Source organism: Phascolarctos cinereus, unplaced genomic scaffold, assembly GCF_003287225.1.
Source record: "Phascolarctos cinereus isolate Bilbo 61053 unplaced genomic scaffold, phaCin_HiC Scaffold_726;HRSCAF=1367, whole genome shotgun sequence".
Classification (NCBI taxonomy): Eukaryota; Metazoa; Chordata; class Mammalia; order Diprotodontia; family Phascolarctidae; genus Phascolarctos; species Phascolarctos cinereus.
The window spans coordinates 138998689-139023021 of record NW_027556098.1 but is presented as its reverse complement, the minus strand read 5'-3'; positions in this window follow the sequence as shown (position 1 = coordinate 139023021).

Sequence of the window (24333 nt, the reverse complement as noted above, 5' to 3'; positions counted from 1 at the left end):
GGTGCTCTTCTAAAATAAAGGATGAACAACAACAGGTTAGAATTGATTGAGTGATTGATTATAGAAGACCTAATACACAACATCTCTTAAATTCCAGGATTTAAATTTTCAATGAGATTGTGTTTCAGTTAAATACAAATCAAGAATGGGCAGCTAGGCACTGCAGTGTTAAGAGCCCTGGCCTTGGAGTAAGGAGGACCTGAGTTCAAATCCAGCCTTAGACATTTGACACTTACTACCTGTGTGACCCTGGGTGAGTCACTTAACCCTGATTGCCTAAGCAAAAAAAAAAAATCGATAATGATGTACTGCACAGAGTAGATACTTTGTAAATTTTGTCAAAACTTTTAGTTTCTATCTATTTATTCTGTTGTTTTCAAAATGAACAAGTGAGAAATTCATCATAAATAGATGAAATATTAAAATAGGGAGACTTGGAAACAGCAGGGAAACAATACAACAAACAGGATTAAAACCACCTTCAATCTACAAGGTTTTATTGGCCATTAACAAGGAGAAATGGGCTGCGTGGAGCTCATTGGTCCTTTTCCAGGCCATTTCAGAAGCCAGGGCCTCACAACACAGCTGCTGCTGATCATCATACTGCTTGGTACACAGGGCTGGCCCTTGATGAAGCTGTGAAAGAGGTCCATTCTGTCATTTATATCCTCAGCCACTTTGCTTCTTTAAAAAAATATGCTTGTTTTGATATGACAGATTGCCCCCAAAACACTCAAACAAATTTCCTTACAATGGACATTTCATGAGAGTGCATACACAGTAAAGAGAAATGGAAAATTTGTCCTTTAATTTTGACAGTTTGGCACTAATATCCACCATTGTTAAACATGCAGAATTTGGTTGTCTCCTCACATAGCAATTATTATATATGTCATCCTTTTGATTCCTTTCTTTATTCTTCATCACTTCAAAGAAGTCTTCCATGTTTATCAATTCTCTAGTTCTCTCTTCTCTTCCTTTTTCTATGTCATTTTCTTTGGTTTGTCTACTCCCTTCCCATTTTTACCCTAAGAAGAAGCCCCTGTAAGAAAAAGAGCAGAGAACTAGGATCTAGAACATCTGGGTTCTAGTTCCAGTTCTATAATTCATTAATTATATGACTTTAGGTAAATTATTTAACTTGTCTCAACTTCATTCTATGCATCCATAAGATGAGGGGACTGGAAAATATAAACTGTGTGACCTCTCCTAGATTTAAATTCTATATTAAAAGAATTTTCATTATTGTCAAGTTAATAAAAGGATTTTGGCTGACACAGTAGAAACAGAGTGGGAAAGTATTTTCCTAGTTCTCCTAAAATTATAGGACTTGGTAGATATCTACTCTGTCTATACATCAGGTCCATGGTACAGATAACTTCCTCTCCAAGGCAAATGGCTATAAAGACAAAAGAATGACATTGCTGAATTTAAGTTCCTACTTCTGATGAAGTCCTGAAGATATATATCCTCACTGAAACTCAGAAGAGAGTTTGGAATGTTTTCTTCCCACTCATATATTAAGGTTCTAGAAAAATATAAGTCAGACAATTATCAGGCATAAGGCTTTTTGTGTGTGTTACACTTTTTTTTTTTGAAGTGGAGAAGGAATTAAAATAAACTGCATAATTAGAAAGCCTAAGGGATTTTCTAATTCACAAAATCATACATAGTAGATAGATCATTGGGTTTAGGGTCAGGAAAACCCAAGCCTATAATGTTACTAGCTGTGTGACCCTGTCTGAATGATGTAATCTCTGTCAGCCTCAGTTTCTTCATCTCTAAAATGATGATCATTATAGCACTGACCTCACAGAGTAGTTGCCAGGATCAAAGGGATAACATAAAAGCATTTGTAAACCTTAAAGTTGTATATAAATGCTAGCTATTATGTTATTATGCAATATTATAGATGGAAATATCAGAGGAGTATATGATTTAGATACAAAAAGGACCTTAGAGTTCATCTAGTATATTCATATTATCATCATTTCTGAATGTAAGGGATTTTTGGAGGTGAATTTCCACAGGCAGAGAAAGTTGTCAAAGCCCAGGTATGAGAGTTTCTGGGAGTTGAATAGGATTTTTTCTTCCCACTCTGGGTACAAATAAGACTACACTGAATTAGTGGGAGGTAGAGTTCTCTGCCTTATAGAGAGAATAACAGCTTTGGTGGTCTATAATTTGAGTGACAACCTAAAGTCTAGAGACTGGGAGCCCATCTAGATACTGACATTGGGCTGCCACTGGTTGCAGACGGTTGAGATGCAGCTGGCTGTGAGTGCACTGCTGGAGTCCCGGGAACTGCAGGTGCTCCCCTTTCAGTGGACTGAATCACATCTGAGAAGGAACCAAGGACTGAATGAGTGTCTGACCCTTTGGTGGTTGCCAACTTTTAATCCGAGGCAAATAGGCATCAGACCTTGAAGTACAGTCTCCTATTTGCTCCCCTTCCTCACTACCTGAGCTGAAGCAGATGCCAAAGTCTATTCCGTTTTGTAAAGTGATTTTCCTAATTTATGTTTCAATAATGGAATTACTTTTGCCAGCTAGAAAAATTCAGCTTGTCTAAATGCTGTTGAAATCTGTGTTGCTTATTTGTGAAGAGTGGGCCTGACATAGGGCGGAATAGGTCTGTAAGCAATGGAATACAGAGATATATAAAGATCAAGGCTGAAATGCTGTTCCCTGAAGCTTCCAGGTTGGCTTGAATCTGATTCAAATTGAGAGAAAATATCGACTTTGGGTAAACTTCCTACTGCACAACTTAACAGGATCACCATTTTCCTTTTAATTTTTTGGCTAAAAGAAGATAGAACAGCATTAGGAACCATTAGGATAAGTCTGGAATGTTGGATGATATGGCCTTCCTCATCCTTCCTCTGTCCTCCAAGAGCAGAAAGCTTTTTTTAAGGGTCAAGTTAAGGTCAGTGATTAGAAAGTTGGAAAAAACTTATAGTTGGATGAGGTTAGCAAAGCCTACATTTGAAAGGTGGGTGAAGAGGAGGAAATTAAATGTTTTCCTTTGGCCTTCCCATCCTACTTCAAGTCTACAGCCAGACAGGCACAGAAGATCATAACTAAGCTGCCTTCCTAGCAGCATTCCTTTGCATTTATATGACATATTCAACTGTTTGAAGCTGCTTAATTCTGTTATCTCCTACAATCATTTATTCCTTTCCATCCAAAGGAAGAATTTGATAAAGGAGAAGTCATAGCAGCTGAATAGATGACTTCCTATGTGCCATCATTTGCAATTATACTTAAAATCACCCCACAGCACATACTCACGAAAGGTACTAATTCATTCATTGTTTTCTCTAGGTATTCTCTTTACAAAGGTAAATATATCTAGGAAGGATAGTACATTAAATCATAACACCATTGAAGGAATGATTTTAAGTGACACCGTAAGAGGAGAACAAGAACAGATAGATATAGAGAAAGTAGATATCAAAGAATCATAAAACACTTATTAAACACCTACCATGTGCCAGGTACAGTGCTAACCATGGGGTTATTATTTTTTTAATGAACTAGTCAGTATTCAAGGATCTTACTGTAAATTCCTCACTTTCAAGGGGACAACATGTACACATAAAATTATACTCTCTCTATATTAAATATAGATACCGAATTATTATAAAAGGACTACAAGGTAGTTACAGTTAGGAAGGTAAGGAGCTCCATTTTTGAGGGGGAGGATGAGAAGATAAATGTAATGAGAAAAATGAATTAAAATTCATTTATCCCTTCCATTACATTTTTGAATACAATGTCTATGACCAGATTAGAATTGAGGTCTTCCTGACTCCAGGCCTAACACTCTGTCCACTGTACCACCTAGTTGGCCTTACTAATCATTACATGACAACGTAAATGGTTTTTCTTTGCATTCTCAACACAACGCAGTGCTTGGAACAAAATAAATTCTTAACAAATGCTCATTGTTTGATTGATGGAAAAATGCTGATTGTACCGTGGTTTGTATCCTAACCTTTCAAAAGTTCCTGAACAATCTAAAAATCATCTTCTTAAGTATCATTTATTTTTGTTTTTATTTTTATTATTTTATTGGACACTGACAAAATTCCCCCACTATTTTTTCTGACTCAATACGGTTTCAAAAGGACAAAGAAGAGTAGAGGTTATAAATCTCTTCTCCCGGTTGCCATACAGAAAGACTAACAAGATAGAAGTCATGTGAACAAATGATAAGACAAAACTATAGACTTCTTTATGTCTAGCAAATTAAAAAAAAAGCTACATTAAAAAATTGTCAAAATCACAGTGAATTAAAGAAAACATTAGGATTATAGGAAGATCAGTCACTTTATGCCAGCTTGATGGAAAAGCAAATGAAATCATTTAGACAGGATAATACAATGCACATTAAAGTGCCCTCATTGATGTGAGACTTAGGGCCAATAATGTCATTTAGTATGTCCAATAATACGTAATTTGGGGAGGGCCACTTATGGTCAATATAGCAGCACACTGTGAAAGAGATTAAACATCAATGATGAATAAAAGCTTTTTATATATGTCTATCTACAGATACTAAATCCTATCCACTCCACTGGCAAAGCAGTAGATTCCAAATGAAAAATTTGCAATATAGTGGAAAGGGAGTTGGGCTAGGAATTTCTACCCAAGCTCATACCGTTATTGTGAGGCATGCATGCAGTAATAAACAAGAAAACTGAGTTGGAATGTTAACAAATAGCTAACTAATGGGCACCACTAGAATAAAAGCCTAGACTGCCTTTTGGGAATTTGTCTCATACTTCATGAATCTAGTGCCTATCTAGAAACCTCAGGATACTTCTCCATTCCAACAGATAGCCTGAAGAAGAGTAGTAACTCTCCACTTGCAAGCACACATGCTATAAAGGATGCTATCAAAGGAATGTTTTATTGAAAGGGAAGGAAAATGATGAATAAGTAACTTAAAGCCTCAATCCCAATGAATTTTCCAGTTGTATCAGAAGGATATTCAGAGATGATAGCACAGGCATTAACATTAAAGGTGGTGCTTATTCTGCTCACAACATTCCCAGATTTCACCCCATGATTCTCCATTGATCAACATCTAGATGTGATATAACTGTCCCCTGACCACCGTTGCCAGGGTTCCCTTGTGATGGCATTACTTTCATAGGACCACTATTCCTTGCAATTCTCAAGGGGCTAAAAATTGGACTGCCATCTCTCTGAGTCCTGGTGTTATTGTACCTAGGATGGACTTGCCCTTTGTGGTACTGATGCCCATCTTCCCACACACACTTCAAATGCTTTCATGCCGGTTGAAAATACTTCCAGTTATAGATCTGATGATGATGTTCTTGATAAGTTGCTATCTGGGATGTTTCTTCCATGGTGTCAGTTTTACTTTGGGATCTTATTTGTACCTTTTCTTTTGCATTGACATCCCTTTTTCACTGTCTTCTGTAACTCTCAATTAGAACTCATTCACTATCTTTGCCCAGTGGCTGGCTTTCTCCTCGATCCCCTTTTTCTCTGCTCTTAGTTTTTCTGGATATTCTGAGGTCTCTGGGAATTCCAGATACTTAACAAAAACCCTATGAGTCCTCCTAGTCTGGCTAGGGGTTCTAAATCTCCACTGCAGGTTTCAAATTCCTAGGAATGAAGTGCAAGATTTCCTATTTCTGAGGACAATCTGTTTTCTTATGGCTCACACCCAAAGACTCATCAAGGCCAGTAGCAATGTTTTCATTTTCCAGTTTCCTTGCCTCATCACAATCTCCAACACATTGACACAACCTCTTTTCTTCCTATTTTGATTTCTGGCACTAGATGAAAGAAGGGAAGTAATGCCAAAGATACTGATCCCATGTATATAGCTAGTTTAGTACTACAAGTCAGTACATCAGGCTTATGGGGCAATGAGACAGATTTGTAAAGCCCAAAGTTTGAAGTAATTTTGCCCTTGGAAATCTAAATATGAAACATAGCAATGACTCATGATGATACTTTCTAACATGAGCTGGAGGTGGGGGTTAGGTGGTTGGGATCTCAGATCTGTGTGAAGAAAGTTCAAACAATATCCTATGTGGTTTTTAGAGCTGTTCCTCACCCTTATGTTATTAACAAAGGCATACAAGAAAATACAAAGAACTAGTTCAACCACATTTATGATATATACATTAGATTATTCAGATATAGTTTTAACCCAATAAATCATACTTTTCTTAGATAAAACTGTGGGTAGAGTTTTTTGGGGAGCTGATAATTCCTTTATGTTTTTTCCTTAGTTCTATAGTCATTTGAACCAGTAGCCAAGGTTTGTTTTTGTTTTGGGTTTTTGTTTTTGCCCTTTTTTTAGTGTTACACTTTGATACTTGTCTGTTTAGCTTTCACTGTTAAAGTGTCCCTTAGATGGCTGAGCTTGAGGAAAGGTCCTGTAGATGATACTGTCATTTATTATTCTGATTAGTTGCACTGATGTTCAATACTAATGTATGGAAATATAACTTGGAAGAGGTAAGTAAGATTTCTTCCTGAGTAGAATATACAGGATGCTTATACAATGCTGGTGGGTATTATTTGGTCGTGGAGTGACTGGTCTCATCTCCCTCCTACTTTGCTATCTGCCTTGTCCTCTGATCACATCTCCCTTGCCTAACACTATACTCCAAAAATTGTTCTTATTCTCCTTGGCAAGAGGCAGCCATAGGTGTCTAAAGGGTCACTTCTATCCCCTCAGAACACATTCTGAGTGAGTTATTTTTCCTCATTCCACTCCTTGTCCCTTTATATTATGATAATATTTATATTATTGGATCAGCTAGCTGGCATTGTGGATAGAATGTTGCACCTGAAGTCAGGAAGACTTGAATTCAAATCCAGCTTTAGACACTTACTAGCTGTGTGACCTCTAAACAAGTCTTTAAAAAAAACTATTCACTTCAATTTCCGCAACCGTAAGATTATCAAGAGAATAAAATGAAATAATAATTTTAAAGTGCTTAGCTGGTGCTAGCACATAGTCATTGTTATATAGATGTTAGCTATCATCATCATCATCATCATCATCATCATCATCATCGTCATCATCATCATCACATTAGGTGAACTGTTTTTTTTTTCCTTGTTGGATTTCTATTGATATTAATACACATACAGATTTCTACAGAAAAATAAAAATAAAAACTGTAACCCCAAATTTTGTGTTGTTTACAAAAAAATAGAGGTTAGCTGTAACTGAATTTTAGGTCAATGCTGAAAGAAGTAATAGTTCTAGTAAGAGCAGTGGTAATTATAGCATCTGTAACATGAGACGTAGTAATAGTCACAATAATAGTCATAGCAACAATGAAATTGCCATTAATAATCTTGGTATTTTTTGGTCATAATAGTAATTTTAACAGAATTATTACTGGAAGGACTGCTTATAGTTTTAGTTTAAAGGTAGTAGGTACCTTTTAGTTCATATATTATATCATTTATCATTACTAAGACCTTCTGAGTGTATTCTCTGCTTAGAGAAGAAGAAATGGAAGCATTGAAAGGAAAAGATACACACTCATCATCAAATTTGGTGGGCCAGGGTCTACATTTTAACTGACACACACACATATACGTACGTGTGTGTGTGTGCGCGTGTATATATGTATATATATATATATATATATATATATATATATATATATATATATATATATATATATATATATATTATATATATATATATCTCCCATTTCTGCAAGAAGCCTTTCTTTGCCCTTCCTTTCATTGTATTTCTGCTGGGATTACCCACAATTTATTCTATACAGTTATCCCTTCCACATTGTGATACAGCACAGGTCAACAAAATAAATTAAATGGGAATTTTTGGCGAGTTTTGCAGAAGCTGTGGAAACACAGAGGCCAACAGATGACACAGAAGTTTAGAAATTCAGAAATACATAAAATATAGGTATAATATTATATGATATTAGCAGATTTTATGTGTTAATACCATGATAATTCAGTCATCTTCTCTAGTATGAAGGGAGGCCCAAAAAATTTTACTCAGATATTTCCAAATTGTGGGGGTATCATGCTCCTAATTCCCATGATATGGAAGGGATAACAATATATATAATTGTATAACTATATAACTACATAAGTATATATATATATTATATATATATATATATATATATGTATATATCTGTGTGTATGTGTGTGTACATATATGTATACATACATATATACATATATGTACACACACACACACACACACACACACATATATATATATGTATGTATGTATGTATCTTGTTTGTACACAGTTGTTTGCATGCTTTGACTATGAGCTTCTTGAGAACATGGACTGTTTGTTTCTTTCTTTGTATCCCCAGCTCTTAAAATTCCTGGCAAAGATGCTTAATAAATACTAGTTGACTGACTGAGTTGATTGATAAGGAGGTTAGTACAAAACTCATCATGCTCATGTGCTCATGTTAGGCCATGACTAAGAATAGCTTGGTAGATTGGGAAACACAACAAATTTGGAATCAAAGGACTTATTTAAGCAAAAATTTTATTTAAACAAAAGCTTAAACTAAGCTTCTGATGCTTCTTATATATGTGACAATGGACAAATCATTTTAGCTTTTTCAGTCTCAGACTCCTTACCTATCAAACAAAGGGTTTCCATTATTTTTTCTAAGTTCTTTTCCAACCTAAATCTCTGATCCTATATAATATAGTCCATGTAAGCTCTGAGGATTCTCTCTTGACTCTTACTCCCACAGGTGTGCCTGGTCCCCAGAGCCTGGTTAAATCTCCCCATTGTGGTTTAAGGTTGAGATAACTTAAAAAAAAATACAATTGGCTTAAGCTCCCACCAATATACTACACTACCAAGGTTATCAGCAGAGAATCATTTTATTTACCCAGACTTAAATAGAATAACAGTTGGTATAAGACATTTCTCAAAAAAAAAAATCTGTGACATATTCTCTAACAAGTACATACATGGTCCAGGAGAAAATGGGTTCAAATTTAGAGAGCACCTGTGGCAAAGAAGTAATTTACCAGTTTTAGTTGCTAGAAGTACTTTCCTCTCAGTCCTGGAGACCTCAAGATGCTTCCCTTAAGCATCATGAATCTGTTCCCAACTTCTACTTGGCTCACAATGCAAAAGTGCCATCAGCTGATCTGGGGTTAACACTAGGACACCAAAAGGAATTTGAGAAATCCAAAATCCTTCAGACTTGTATAAGCTTGCAAATTCATCCTGTAGTAAAATAAAAGGAAGGTTCGAGGGTTGGGGGACACAATAGGAAACTTGGTTGCATTGAGAGATTATGCTTCTGACTCAATCCGGAAAATTCTTCCCCAGGGGTTTTCTAGAAAGCCTCACTGGGTCCAGCCTATAGGCTGAATCCCTTCTCAACTCACTTGATAATTTATTGATGATCCCTAAGGTTTGGCTAAATTTTTTCAGTCTGTCAGAACATAGTTCTTATGCAAAGTCACTGTAGTTTGAAAGTCTTTTAGCACTTAGTCTAAAACCACTTCGTGACTTTCTAACATTTTGTCTCACCTAGTTAAGGTATCAAGGTTAAAGTAAGATATGATGATTTCTAGCCTATTCTTATATTGACATAATCCCAATGTTCAATGAAATTCCAAAGGGAAACCAAAAGCAAACATCAAACATTTTCTGAAAATCATATGCTAAGTTGGATAATCCAATGAAGTTTAATACTAGTGAACAGAGAGAAACAAATGTAAAGGTAGGACTTTCTGGTTTATCTAGGAATTAGGCATATATTGTTTATTTGGTGACTCCAGAATTAATTGCATGAAACTATAGTAATGCAAAAAAGTTTACATAAATAAAATGAAAATAGAATAATATGAAATTAGTGTTAAGAAGCAGATCTGCATTATCACCACCAATTACTCAAACTACCAACTTTGACCCTTCAGTCTTGGGAGGATAGCTGTACTAGTCCTTAGAACCCAACATTCTTTATTGACACACTGTTGCAATTTAGGTGACAGAAAGGTTATTAATTACTTGTCCTGAAGAGTAAAGTGTTGCTTGAAGAGCATTATTTCTTGCCACACAAATAACTTGTATTTATGTTTGAGCATATCGTTCCATATTCCTTGGGAGAAGAGAATGCAGAACATTGCAGAGGGCTCGATTGCTTGAGTTTTCTTATGCAAGAATTGGAAGTCTTATGTTGTCCACTCCATCTCATAGGTCACCCAACCAAGTGATTCTCAATCAAAGGCTTGGCTGAAACTGTTTTCATCACTGAGCTGACCTACTACTCAAATGCTTAGGTTTTTAACTGGCTTGCTATTTTATCCATGATGCATAGGGCACGACAATCTTTTTGAGCAATCCCAAAATATTGCCTGTGTACTACCCTTTGATTTCATCTAATGTTTTTTACTCCTTTCAAATTCATTAATGACATTTTATATTTCCTTTAATACCTTTTATTGATTGATTGATTGAATATAGCTGTTCTCTCTTGATAAAGTTGTCAGGGTGTGGTAGTTATTTTAAGTGGGGGTAATGGGATAGATTCAGTTGACACCCCTTCTACCCTTACACTGAGAAAGGACCCTGAGGTTTGTCAATTAAAAGATGATTGGCACCTTTGAAGAGCAACTTTACTGGATGAAATTAACATCTCTATTAATGTTAGTCACAGAAAAGGAAAGAGAAGCAGCTAGCATAGACAGGTTTGAAAGTAATCTGAGAAAGAGAGAAAAGATGTAGCAGGATAGCTTGAGGGATGGTAGAGTCTAGTGGATGTATTTTAAGCATTAGAGAGACTAGAGTATTTTTGAAGGAAGTAAGAAAGGAAACAATAAAAAGGGAAGATTTGGGAAAGCTGAAGATTCGAGAGAGAAAAATGGAAGTTAAATAACTTACCAAAGACAACTGCACTTAAACAGATCAGTGATTTCATTGATTGAAGAGGTACCTCAATCAATTCAAACAGCATAATCCATCCACATAAGTCTATGCTGGTTGACTCTCACCTATGTCCTCTTAAAAGTCCATTTCATGGCTTCACCTCCCTGATGTCATGGTACTTTTTGAGAAGGGACAAACAACAACAGAACAACAACAACATTTGATATGCTGAAGGCCTTCCTCATCCCTGACATTAGGAGTGAGAATACCATTATAATACTCTGCCTATATACATCTTATTCCCCCAGCCAGGTCACATGACTATTCCACATTCTCTTTCTCCTATTCAATCCCTTGATGCCATCTTTTACCCCTCTTCTTATTTGGAATTTCTCATAGATTAAATATTATAGTCTGTCTATTTCTACTAAATACTTTTCAATTACTCTGTGTAATGTCCATATTTAGTTCTTTTAAGACAATGATATTTCGGATCTCTATGCCATACAGCAACACTGAGAAAAAGTTGTTTCAAAAATGTGGATTTTTGTTGTTATGATAAGCTTGAGGTCAGCAAAATTACATTTCAATTTCCTAAAAGAAATCTAGCCCCCTCAGAAGCTAGGAACACACACACACACACACACACACACACACACACACACACATACACACACATATATACACATACACACACACACACGCACACACTTCAGGGATCATCTATAAATTATCAAATGAGATGCAAAGAAATTCATTTAAGAGATTGGAACAAATGTGACTTTCTAGGACATCCTGCAAAGGAGCTGGCTGAAATAGAAGGGAAGGAGAGATCGCAGCTCTGGACTTGACCTGGCCTCCTTTTGCTGATTTCCTACTTTATCCCTTGGTTAGACAATCTTTTCAATTCTGGACCCAGTTTACTGTCCAACTATGTTGGATGCCATATATACACATATAAATAGATGTAGTATGTAAAATTATATTTATATACATATGCACACGTGCACATACACATATGTATGTGCACGCATGTATATGTGTGTGTACTAAATCATTTGCATTTATTCTCATTTCTCCACTTACATAGCCACCACCCTAATTCAGAACCTCATCAGCCTCACCTAGAAACTTTCAATATATTTACATACAAAAACCATAAGGGTGTGTTTATGGATGAAAAAGCTATGGAAAGTATCATTTTAGATGTCTGTTGACTGGCCAAACTTTCTGGAATGCTTTATAGATCTCTTCCAGAAAGGTGAGAAATGAATTGAGGCTTGATGCAATCAACAATATATGCACAAATAGGCAAAGGATTTGAAGGAATTTCAAAACATCAGGGAATCTCTCCTCGACCCAAGACCACACAGGTATGAAATATCAGAGATGTGATTTGAATCTAGATCTTCTGACTTCAGAGTTAACGTTCTTTACTCTGAGCCACAGTGAGTCCATGAGGTAGCCCCAATCAAAACTCCTTTTCCAGTAGGTGTGGAATGGATCTTGTTCAAATGGATAGAATCATAACTGAATATCCAGTACCTAACTGTACATACACTACTTTGATTTTGACTCCAATGTCCCCCTTTGCAGGATACCAGTTATGCCAAAAGTGTAATGCTTTTGAATGTTAGAAAAATGCAGAGTTACACCTTTAAACATGATGAAACCCTGAACAAAATGAGACATTTCTTCCCCTTGGGCTAAGAAGAAAAATGATTTAATTTGTGAGAAAGATATTTAAAAAAGGGAAAGGTAAATTCAGCTTGCCAGCAGACCCAACACATACCTAATTAAAAAGGAATCAGGAAGCAAAATCAGATAGTATAACAATACTGACAATTAGGGAAGGGGGGACAGTGATTGTCCTTGATGAGGAGCTGTCAAAAATCTTAATTAGCAACATTTAGAAAAGGTCTATCTCTTTTTCATATTTTACACCAGGACAAATGACGAAAATTCTAAATATCAGACCTAGGAGCCCAAGTCCAAATATAAGAGGCTTAGAGTATCCAGGGGTTTTGGTTCAGAGCTTAATTAAAGAAAGCTGCCTTTTCAGATGGGAGGCCAGTGTCTTGGTAAGAATATTGATTATATTTCTAAGAAGACAACATAAGAATGCCCAAGGTATGATTAACCAGACATCCCTGTAAATGAAAGATTCCCACGTTATACAAGAATTAAAACACCTGTGATATTCCTAGTCATCAACCTCTCCAAATAAAGATCAGCTAATTCTGAATAAATCAGTCCTTTATATTTCTAACCACTTACTGCTCAATACTCAAGGTCATATTATGTAGAAAATGTGTATGTGTGTTTGTATATGTATAAATGTATAGATATGTGTGTATACATACACACTAATACATACACACATATGTCAGGAAATATAGGAGTTGGGACATTCAAAACAGGCTACTCAAAAAGCCAAGGAAGTCAGTAAAAGTGTTAAGTTGTTTTCTCAAAATGTATATTTTTGTTAATCAAACTTTTCCACTAACTTGGACCATTAAAGTGATATTGGATAAATGCTTAGAGATCTACACTGCATTGCAAGATTAAAAATGCACTGGGCAAGAAAGAAAAACAATTGAATATCCCACTCTCCAGCATCTCACACTAAATTTTAATAAGAGGCAATCCATCATATGATCCTTTTCCTTCCCTCCAAACTCCTCAACATCATCCCTTATTTTCTTGTTCTCTGTTCCAGTATCTGATAATAAGGTAGTCCTTCTCATTGCCAATGTTTGCTCCTCCCCATCACTTCTGAGAGCTGGACATGAAGGCCATTTCCTTTCCTTAATCTTCACTTTCATTTCATGTACTGTTTGGTCCTTCCTACAAATAAGCCCTCCTTTAAAACAAAACAAAGTAAAACAACAACTCTTCTCTTCATTTGATTCCACCATTCCTTCAAGCTATTGTCATGTATCATTCCTTCTATACATTAGCTATTAGGGAAAAAAAAAAGAAAAGAAAGTAGAATCTTGCAGAGTTTATTTCCTCTCATTTCACCAATTTCTCCTCTCCAAACAATCTGGCTTCTAACCCTATAACTTGATTGAAACAGTTCTATCCTGGTTCATCAATGATGTCTTTCTTAATTACTAAATAGAAAGGATGATGTTCAGTCATCATCCTTCTTGGCCCTTTTGTGTCATTTGTTGTCTAACTGCTCCTCATGGAAAGTTCTCTTCCCCAGGAGTCTGAGATACTCTCCTTTTTCTCCTGTCTTTGTTTCTACCTCTTTCCTGTCTGTAGCATTCACCATTTATGTTGCAATTTCTAGCTGTGGAAGCACCTTAGGTCTCCTTCTTGGCCCCTTTTCCAAAGAAGAACCTTTCCACATTCACTCTAATGGATCTCATTAGTTCTCATGAATCCAATGGCCACTTCCATATAGATGACTATCACATATATGTACATACACACACGTACGTATATATAAACACATGTATGTATATATACATATGTGTCTATATGTATGCATATATATGTTACATATATATGTGTGCATTTATGTATATATATATATATATATATATATATATAATATATATATATATATATATATACACAATGTGTATATGTGTGTGCATATACACACAAACACACACACACACACACACACACACTCAGCCCTCAACTCTCCACTGAATTCTGATCATCTGTCTCCTGGATACTAGAGTGGTTTACCATTTGCTTCTTCAACTCATTTTATAGATGAAGAAACTAAGGCAAAGATAAGTGACTTGTCCAAGGTCGCATAGCTAGTACATGTCTAAAAGCCAGATTTAAACTCAGAAATATAAATTTTCTTGATTGCAAAACCAGCACTCTATCCACTGTACCACCTAGCTGCCCCTAACTTGACCATTCTACCTGTACAATATTATTTCTTTCCCTTTTTTCCCCTCACATAGCCACTACCTCAATTAAAGACCTTATCATTCTTACCTAGACCATTGTAACATTTGCCTAAATTGTCACTTTGCCTCTACTCTCTTCCTATCCCAAGATGTTGTCCACATAGTTCCCAAAATAGTCTTCCTAAATTATAGGTATTTCCATGTTACTTCTTTGCTCAATAGTGATTAGTAGCTTCCTAATGAATAAACTACAATTGTTTTTAGCATTTTAAATGCTTCATAATCATGTTTTATCTTATTTTTTTAGGTCTTTACTTTTGCTACATTACCCAGGTTACTATATTGTTAAGGGAATTTACAAACAGTGATATTAAGCATTTTATAGTGCTTATGTTTATAAAAAAATTAAATCATCCAAGATATTACAGAATCATAGTGTGCTAGATCTTATCATTCCTTAAAGTGAATAGAGAAGATTTTAATCTAGCTTTCCCATTTTACAGATGAGGAAAACTCAATTTTTCAATATATTGTTTCATTATCCCCAACCTATTCCGAAGGTACCAGAGTATGCTTCTAACACCACATTAGTCAAAACCTGTGGTTTAATGTCCAGATGCTATTGGGGGCCCCATAAAATTATAGGATTGTTTTCTTTTTATCTGACTTTATGTATATAAAAATTAGACATAATTCATCTTTTCTTGTGAACCACATGTCTATGTCATGGATCAATATTTCTAACTCTTCTAAAAGTCCAATGAGTTCCAAGAATTTACTACTTCTCCACGTGGTAAGACTTTCTCTTGTTGATCTAAAACTTGGTCCCTTTGTGTGTTGCTTTTTATCATGTTTATGCTGTTTCTGGTCTCATTGTTTTTCTCTATGCTCCTTTTCAAAAAATTTTTTTTCAGGATAAGAGTTCTTATCCTCTTAACCTATTCTTACATGAGAAATTCTGCTGTTAATGCCGCCTATTATTTTAGTGGTCTTTCTCCTGATATATTGCATATTTCTTTAGGTATGATGAACGAAACTGCACATTGGATATTGGTTTTATATAGAATATAATTATATTTTTATTCTTGCTTTTAGTACTTTCCTAGATGCCATATATATTGTTGCCTTTTCTGAATTCAAAAACATAGAAGAAAGTCACTATACAAATTATTTCAATTTGGGGGGATTTTTAAATTCCTTGATGTTGGTATACCTTCCTTCTTAGTAAAGTTTTCATGAGTTGACTCAAAAATATTACCAACTTGTGGCCAGCATGTTCAAATGAGCTTCTTTGAAATTATGCAGATATTGGAGGCAGAACAAAGATGGCAGAGTGAAAGCAGTGACTTGCTTGAGCTCTCCCCCAAACCTCTCCAAATACTCATAAAAAATGGCTCTAAACAAATTCTGAAGCAGCAGAACCCACAAAAAGAGAGTGAAACAAATTTCCAGCCCAAGACAGCCTGGATGATTGATCAGAAAGGTTCAATGAGCCGGGCTGGGAGCGCAGCGCAGCGTGGGCGTGCAGGCCACAGCAAACCTGGAGCAGGCCTCAGAGGACTGAATCACAGTCAGCTGTGGAAGTTTCCAGACTCCTCAACCCACGAATGCCAAGGACAACTTAGAAGGTCAGTGGGAAAAGTCTGTTTCTGTGGGTGGTCAGAGAGGAAGGTGGGGTTTCAGCTCCATTCCCCAAGAGCATTGCCCTGGGCGGGGCAGCTGCTTCCTGAGCTTCTGGCCCACAGACTGAGGGGGAATCCAGTGGCTGATCAGAGAGGGACTGCAGGGATCTCTTTGCCAGTGCTGAGGCAGGAATCTCTTGCTTTGCCCGTGTGTGGATCTGGGTCACAGTTCTGGGTGGCAGTTCTGGGGTGAGGAGTAGCACTGGCATGGTGGAGCTTGTAGTGGCTGTACAGAGGAACCCCTCCTCACAGTTATGGGACAGAAAGGAATACTTGTGGTCACAGGCCAGGAAAGGAGTAAACACCTCTCCCCTTATCATACCACCTTGGAAGAACTGAAAATTTACAGGTCCCTACAAGTATCTCTGAAAACAGCTACACAAACCCCTGAAGCTTGGGACAGTACACTCTCCACATTGGAAGCAGACTCTTACCTTAACAAAGAGTTTAAAACTCAAGTAATTGGCTGGGATCATGAGCAAGCAGTGCAAAAAGAGTCAGACTATATTATCTTACTTTGGTGAAAAGAAGATCAAAAATATACAACCAGAAGAAGACAACAAAGTCAAAGCTCCTACATCCAAAGCCTCCAAGAAAAATATGAATCAGTCCCAGGCCTTGGAAGAGCTCAAAAGGGATTTTGAGAAGCAAGTAAGGGAAGTAGAGGAAAAACTGGGAAGAGAAATGAGAGTGATACAAGAAAATCATGAAAAACAAGTCAACAGCTTGTTAAAGGAGACCCAAAAAAATACTGAAGAAAATAACACCTTAAAAAACAGCCTAACCCAAATGGCAAAAGAGGTCCAAAAAGCCAATGAGGAGAAAAATGCCCTAAAAAGAAAAATTGGCCAAATGGAAAAGGAAGTCCAAAAGATTACTGAAGAAAATACTTCCTTAAAAATTAGAATAGAGCAATTGGAAGCTAGTGACTTTATGAGAAATCAAGACACTGTAAAACAAATCCAAAAGAATGAAAAATTAGAAAACAATGTGAAATATCTCATTGGAAAAACAACTGACCTGGAAAATAGATCCAGGAGAGAGAATTTAAAAATTATTGGACTATCTGAAAGCCATGATAAAAAAAGAACCTAGACATCATCTTTCAAGAAATTATCAAGGAAAACTGCCCTGATATGTTAGAACCAGAGGGCAAAATAGAAATTGAAAGAATCCACAGATCTCCTCCTGAAAGAGATCCCCAAAGGAAAACTCCTAGGAATATTGTAGCCAAATTCCAGAGTTCCCAGGTCAAGGAGAAAATATTACAAGCTGCCAGAAGGAAGCAATTCAAGTAGTGTGGAAACGCAATCAGGGTAACACAAGATTTAGCAGCTTCTACATTAAAGGACCACAGGGCATGGAATATAATATTCCAGAGGGCAAAGGAGATAGGATTACAACCAAGAATCACCTACCCAGCAAAACTGAGTATAATCCTTCAGGGGAAAAAATGGTCATTCAGTGAAACAGAGGGCTTTTCAAGCATTCCTGATGAAAAGACCAGAGCTAAACAGAAAATTTGACTTTGAAATACAGGACTCCAGTGGAACATGAAGAGTTAAACAGGAAAGAGAAATCATAAGAGACTTATTAAGATTGAACTGTTTACATTCCTGCATGGAAAGATGATATTTGTAACTCATGAAAACTTTGTCAGTATTAGGGTAGTTGAAGGAAAAAAAATTGTATGTATGTATAGAGAAATAGATAGATAGAGGGCACAGGGTGAGTTGAAGATTAAGGGGTCATATCTGGAGAATAAAATTAAGGGATGAGAGAGGATGATACTCGGAGGAGAAAGGGAGAGGTAGAAGGGGGTAAATTATCTCACAAAAAAAACCCAGAAAAGTCTCTCACAGTGGAGGAGAAACAGGGGAAGGTGAGAGGGAATGAGGGAATCTTATCAGGTTTGGCTTAAGGAGAGAATAACATACACATTCAATTGGGTATGGAAATCTGTCTTACTCTACAGGAAAATAGGGGGAGAAGGGGATAAGAGAGCTGGGGGTTGATAGAGAGGAGGGCGGATTGGGAAAGAGGGTAATCAGAAGCAAATAATTCTGAGGAGGGACAGGGTCAAAAGAAAGAATAGAATAAATTAAATTGGAGGGCAGGATAGGATTAAGGGAAATAGAGTTAGTTTTTCACAACATGTCTACTAAGGAAATGTTTTGCATAACTGCATATGTACAACCTATATTGAGTTGCTTGCCTTTTCAATGAGGGTGGGTGGGGAGGAAGGAAGGGAGAAAATTTGGAACTCAAAGTTTCAAAAACACATGTTTTTAAAAAAATGTTTTCACATGCAACTGGGAAATAAGAAATACAGGAAATGGCATACAGAATTCTATCCTGTTCTACAGGAAAATAGAAGGGGAAGAGGATAAGAGAAGGGAGTGGGGAGAGGTAGAAGAGAAGGCAGACCAGGGGAAGGGGTATTCAGAGTGCATGCCATCTTGGGGTGGGGGGAGAGGTGATAAATTTGGAACTCAAAAACTTGTGGAAGTGAATATTGAAAACTAAAAATAAATAAATTTATATTTATAATTCAAAAAAATAAAAGAAATTATGCAGATATTTCTTTACATTCCAGGCACAAAATTCACCACAAGATCACTATTTCAAGTACTTATAGCTCAATAAGACCTATTAGGTTTTTCTCACTGCTGGTACTTACTTAGGGAACCTAGGATCACCTCCAGAACACTGAAAAAATGCTTTGGTGGAAGACATTATGGGAAGTCAGTCAGGAAACAAACATTTATTAAGCATAGTGCTAAGTGCTGATGATATAAAGAAAGGCAAAGGCCAGTTCCTACCTTCAAGGAACTCACAATCTAATGGAAGATAACACATCAAAGAAAGCTGTTAAGTGAAGAAAAGGGGGTAAGGTACCTATCTCACTAGGATATAAGGAAGTCTAGTAGAGTGAAGCCAAGGAGGATGTTAAGGGACTGCCGGCTTGGGTATTCTTGAATGGAGTTTTTGGGAGGATCTCTTCACTGTCTACTCTCCACCCTATCTAATAAGGGTTAGGGAGGGGCCCTGAGAGCAAGGAGTACGTACTGATGAGGCGTGAGTTCCCAATACTGTGACATGTGTGATATTGTATGATGATGAGATTCCTGGGACATGATGAAGTTCATTAAAAGTGTCAGAGAGAAAATAAAAAGGAACACACATAGGGACTCAACAAACATAGCAAATAAATGTCACATGAATGCAGCAAATATTGGGCTAGATGGTGTCTAAAACATTGCACACTGAATTTCCAACCACATAGGTTTCAGGTTTGCTCCTCCCAGATAGGATTGTACAAGCCTGAATATAGCCAGTTATTGAGCTCTAAATAAGATAATGACAGGTAAGGTGATGAAAAAGTGAAGCAGCAATGATAAAAATGAATAAAAATCTTCATTTCAATAGGAATATATGTAAACATTCCATAGTAAATATTTTTCAATGCTAATTTTGTTTAACTATTTTGAATATACATACGCATATATCATATTCATACATATATGCATGTACAGATATATATGCATACACACATTTGTGTGTGGAATCTTTCAGAAGTATTTTATTTTAGAAGCATGGTCTATATTATGTTGGACCTATTATTATTTCTTTTTATAAAATTCTAAATTCATGTCTGTGCATACTTTTATGAATTAAAGATGTTCAAACATAATTCTCTGTAACCATTGAAGAGCCACTCATTGAAGCAAGCATTGACTATCCATTTTGGTAAATGGAGAAATATGAAACATTTAAAGATAAGAGCTATTATTCTTTATTGTTCCCTTTGACTTCTATTTGGTGACATTCATGAGTGCTAGAATTCTGGAATCCCAAATATATTTACACCAAGATGAACACACGTGAGATTATTTTTTTTTCTACATAGACATACACACATAGTTAAATTAACTTATCTTCTTCCCACCAGGGGCTTTATAAACCTGCAAGATAGCTCAAATTGTGTTCAACATACAATAAATACCTAAGCTATTTCCTATAAAAATGACAAAAAGAAATTTCCTCAGGTAAGAGAATCTAGGACATACTAAAAGTGAGGAACCAAATAAACAAAAGCCAAGTAAACAAAAGTAGGATCTCCAACACCTCCCTCCTTTCCCTCTATAATCAGACTGCCAAGTTCAAAATCCTACTGAAATTTCACTACTAAAACTCACCAATCCAATCACCAAATCTATTGGGCTTTTCTTAATCTTTAATCTTCCTTATCATTCTATAATAGTTTATGTTCTTATGACTACCATGTTCATATTCTTTTTAAATATTTATTTTCTCTTCTCCTGTTTCTGATAACACTCTCCTCATCTCTTCTTACTTTTCTAACTCCTTCATGTTTCAGTGACTTTTTTTCTTTTTCTAACTCCATAAATGTGGACATTCCCCAAATGGTCCATTCTCAGTCACCTGTTCCTTTGGGGATCTCATCCACTTTGATGATGTGAACTTTCAGTTCTATTTAGATGGATGCCAAATACCTGTACCTCTAGTCTTGCCTTCTCTCCTAAGCTCTAGTCCAATACCCTCAATGACATCCTAGACATTTTTTAAATAATAAAACCCATTTATGTAAGTCAGTAGCAGAACAGAAATCAGAGAAAGCTTACATCAGATGATATATACCATATAATGCAGGGTAAAGTAGCTCTCCCTTTGAGAGGAAAGTAACTAAATTAAACAGTTCTAGATCTCACCCAAGGGAAAGCTCTTCCAAGTCTCTACTTAGTATAGCAAACTGTGGATAAGGAAATGATGGAGGCTTCTATCTCCTCTCATAACAGTTTTTTTCTTGGAGTCTTACTTTCCCACTTCATCAGCCTGAAGTGAAGTTGGTATTATCCATCTTCTGTCTTGAAGCTGGAAGCCGAAAGTATCCAAAGTGACTGCAGAACTGTAAGGAACTGAAGAAGCTGAAATAAACTGAAGAAAATTGAAGATCCACTTGCTCTCTTCTCTCACCAACTCTGTTCTGCCCCTCACACAGATGTTGAGCATTGATCTCTACCAATGAGGATAGAGTGCCATACCAAATGGTCTTTGGGACTCAGAATATATTCCTCCTCATGGTATATCCATCCTTCTTATTTGAAGTTCCTTTCTAAGATCATGTAGGGCAAGTTCAAAGCCAAAATTGTGGGTATAAACACAAGTATTAGTGCTTTAAACAGCTCTAATAATTTTCCTGACATGCCAAATTTTTGCTACCATTGAAATGGAAATTAATGCACATTAACAGTACACATATTCAACATGACACTATGTAGAATACAACCTGGGGGGATGCTATAGTGACAACAGGTAGGATGTGACACATACACATTTCAAAAATACATGCATATCCATAGTACATAATAATCAATCACACAAGAGTATTAACTCTACCTTAAAGTCCATACAAATAAACTTGTAAGTAGACTTCATAATGTTAGGCCTTCAGAACTCATCTGGTCCAACATCTTTACGTTATAGATGAAGAAAACAGGCTGAGGTAAATGAACAACTTTCTGAAGGTCACAGAAATAGTTATTGGTGGATCTTGTACTAGAAACTAAGTATTTTAGTTTCTTTCCACTCATACAGTTACTTTTCTTGACCCCTTCCTCCAAATATATTTACTTATCTGTATATCCCCCCCAATTAGAATATCAGTCAAAGAATATTGATTAAGCAGCAAATATATTCTACATGCTGTGCTAAGATCTAGAGATACAGAAAAAGGGGAAAACTGTCCCTTTTGTCAGGAATCTCATAATCTAATGGTGGAGGCAATATATAGACAATTAGTACAAGTATACATACAGAATAAACTGGAGATATCAGAAAAGAGTAACTAAGATTAAGAGGGATGAAGTATTAAGGGAGGTACCTAGGTGGCACTGTAGTTAATAGTGCCAGACTTGAAGTCAGGAAGATGTTAATACTAATCTTACTTCAGACACTTACTAGCTATGCAAACCTAGGCAAATCATTTAAACTCTCTGAGCTTAAGTTTTCTCATCTGTAAAATGGGAGTAATAATAGAACTTACCTCACAGAGTTTTTGTAAGGATTAATGAAATAATGTATGTTTTGCACTTTACACACCTTGAAGAGCTGTATAAATGTTACCTGATGACACTGTTATTAATTGTTCAATAAATACCTGAGGGCAGGGACTACTTCAGTTTTTTCTCCCTTGAAACTGGTATGGTTATGGCATATAAAAGCAGCTTAATAAATCCCACCAGCTATTCCATGAACACCATGCTCTGCCCAAGATAAGCCCATAAATAAAGATCTCATCATCATGGAGAATGCTTCCACTTTCTCGTTATCTTCCTAGTAACCGCAGTTGGCTTTCTCCTTTAATTAAAGGGTTGTAGCACAGAGTAAACAACTCATCCCAAAGTCTCCCTTTATAGAAGGCTCAGAATGTCCAGTCATCTCTTCATTTTCCATCAGCTGTTTTGCTTGGTTTAAACTCCCCGAACTCTATGCTCCCAAATCCTAGCCTCTCCCCTGGCATCTCCCTTTTTTTAACTTACTTTTGGGTATTTTCTTCACATATTATATTGTAAACTCCTTGAGGCAAAAGAATACTTTCTTTTTCCATATTTACATCAATGGTGCTTAATACAGTTCCCGGCAAATAGTAGTCCCTAAATAAATGTTTACTGACTAAAATAAAAAAAAAAAAGAAAAACTAAAGCTGGAAGGGATCTCAGAAGCTGTCTAGTTTAATTGCTTCATTTTACAGAGAAGAAACCTTAAGCCCAAGGAAGAAGCTTGTCCCACAGGTGACACTTAAGATGTGGTGTTTGAACAAAGTTTTTAGGATTCCAGAGTCAATATTCTTTCTACTCTACCACATTTATGGTATTGAATTTAATTGACTGTTACCTAATTGTTATCAAAACAAGTCACGAAGCAGTTCTAATTAGAACTGATATATGTATAGATTGATATAGATATAAAGATGGATATGGATATAGACATAAAACCTTCCAGAAGGAAGGTTAAAGTCAGGGCTTCTACCTAAAGCCCTGCTTGCATTAGTATTCTTTTTAGAAATTCTCTAGTAAATACTAAAGCCTTTTCTTATCTTCCCTGACATTTGATAACAACTACAACAAAAAATTAAAGTTTCTTGTATTCTTCAATTTCAGCTTCTCATATTCCTTTAGAATAACTTATGGAACTCAAGAAACTTGTTTGATTATTTTTTCTGCCTTAGGTACTCTGTACAGAGACTGTCACAATGATGTAAGTACTCTAATATTTTGTAGGTTGGTGTAAATCTGGCTCTCTAAGTAGGTAACAAGCTTAGGAAAGAGTCTACAATTTCTTTACATGGGTGTGAGTCTCAAATTTATTCATGCTTTTAGCATAATTACCATAATATATTCCATACTTAATTTGAAATGGCCAAGAATGCTAGTCCTCAGGGCCCTTCCTTGTCTCTTTGTTGTGTTTGCCATGGGAGCTGACCCAGACTTCTATCAATTTATCATCTTCCTATAGTCATACAAGCTCAAAAATCTCAGAATCATCTGTCTAAACTTTGCCTTCTTTTCTTGATCTTTTATTCAATCAGTTCTATTGCTGTTAGGTCACTTTAGATCCTTATTTTCTATATCACTGCCTGTATCTCAGCAATAGCTTCTTAACTCTCCTCCACAGATCCTTCTCTCCCCACACCCAAATCTTTCTGAAGGCCTCACTACCAGAGTGAGAAACAGAATCCCTCACAGCCCGTAGCAGGTGGTAGTGGATCCTGGCAGAGTAAGAATCTAGAGATCAATATATGGAAAGATAGCTACCAATAAGGCCAGCAACTTTAAAGATTATTACCTTTTGTGAA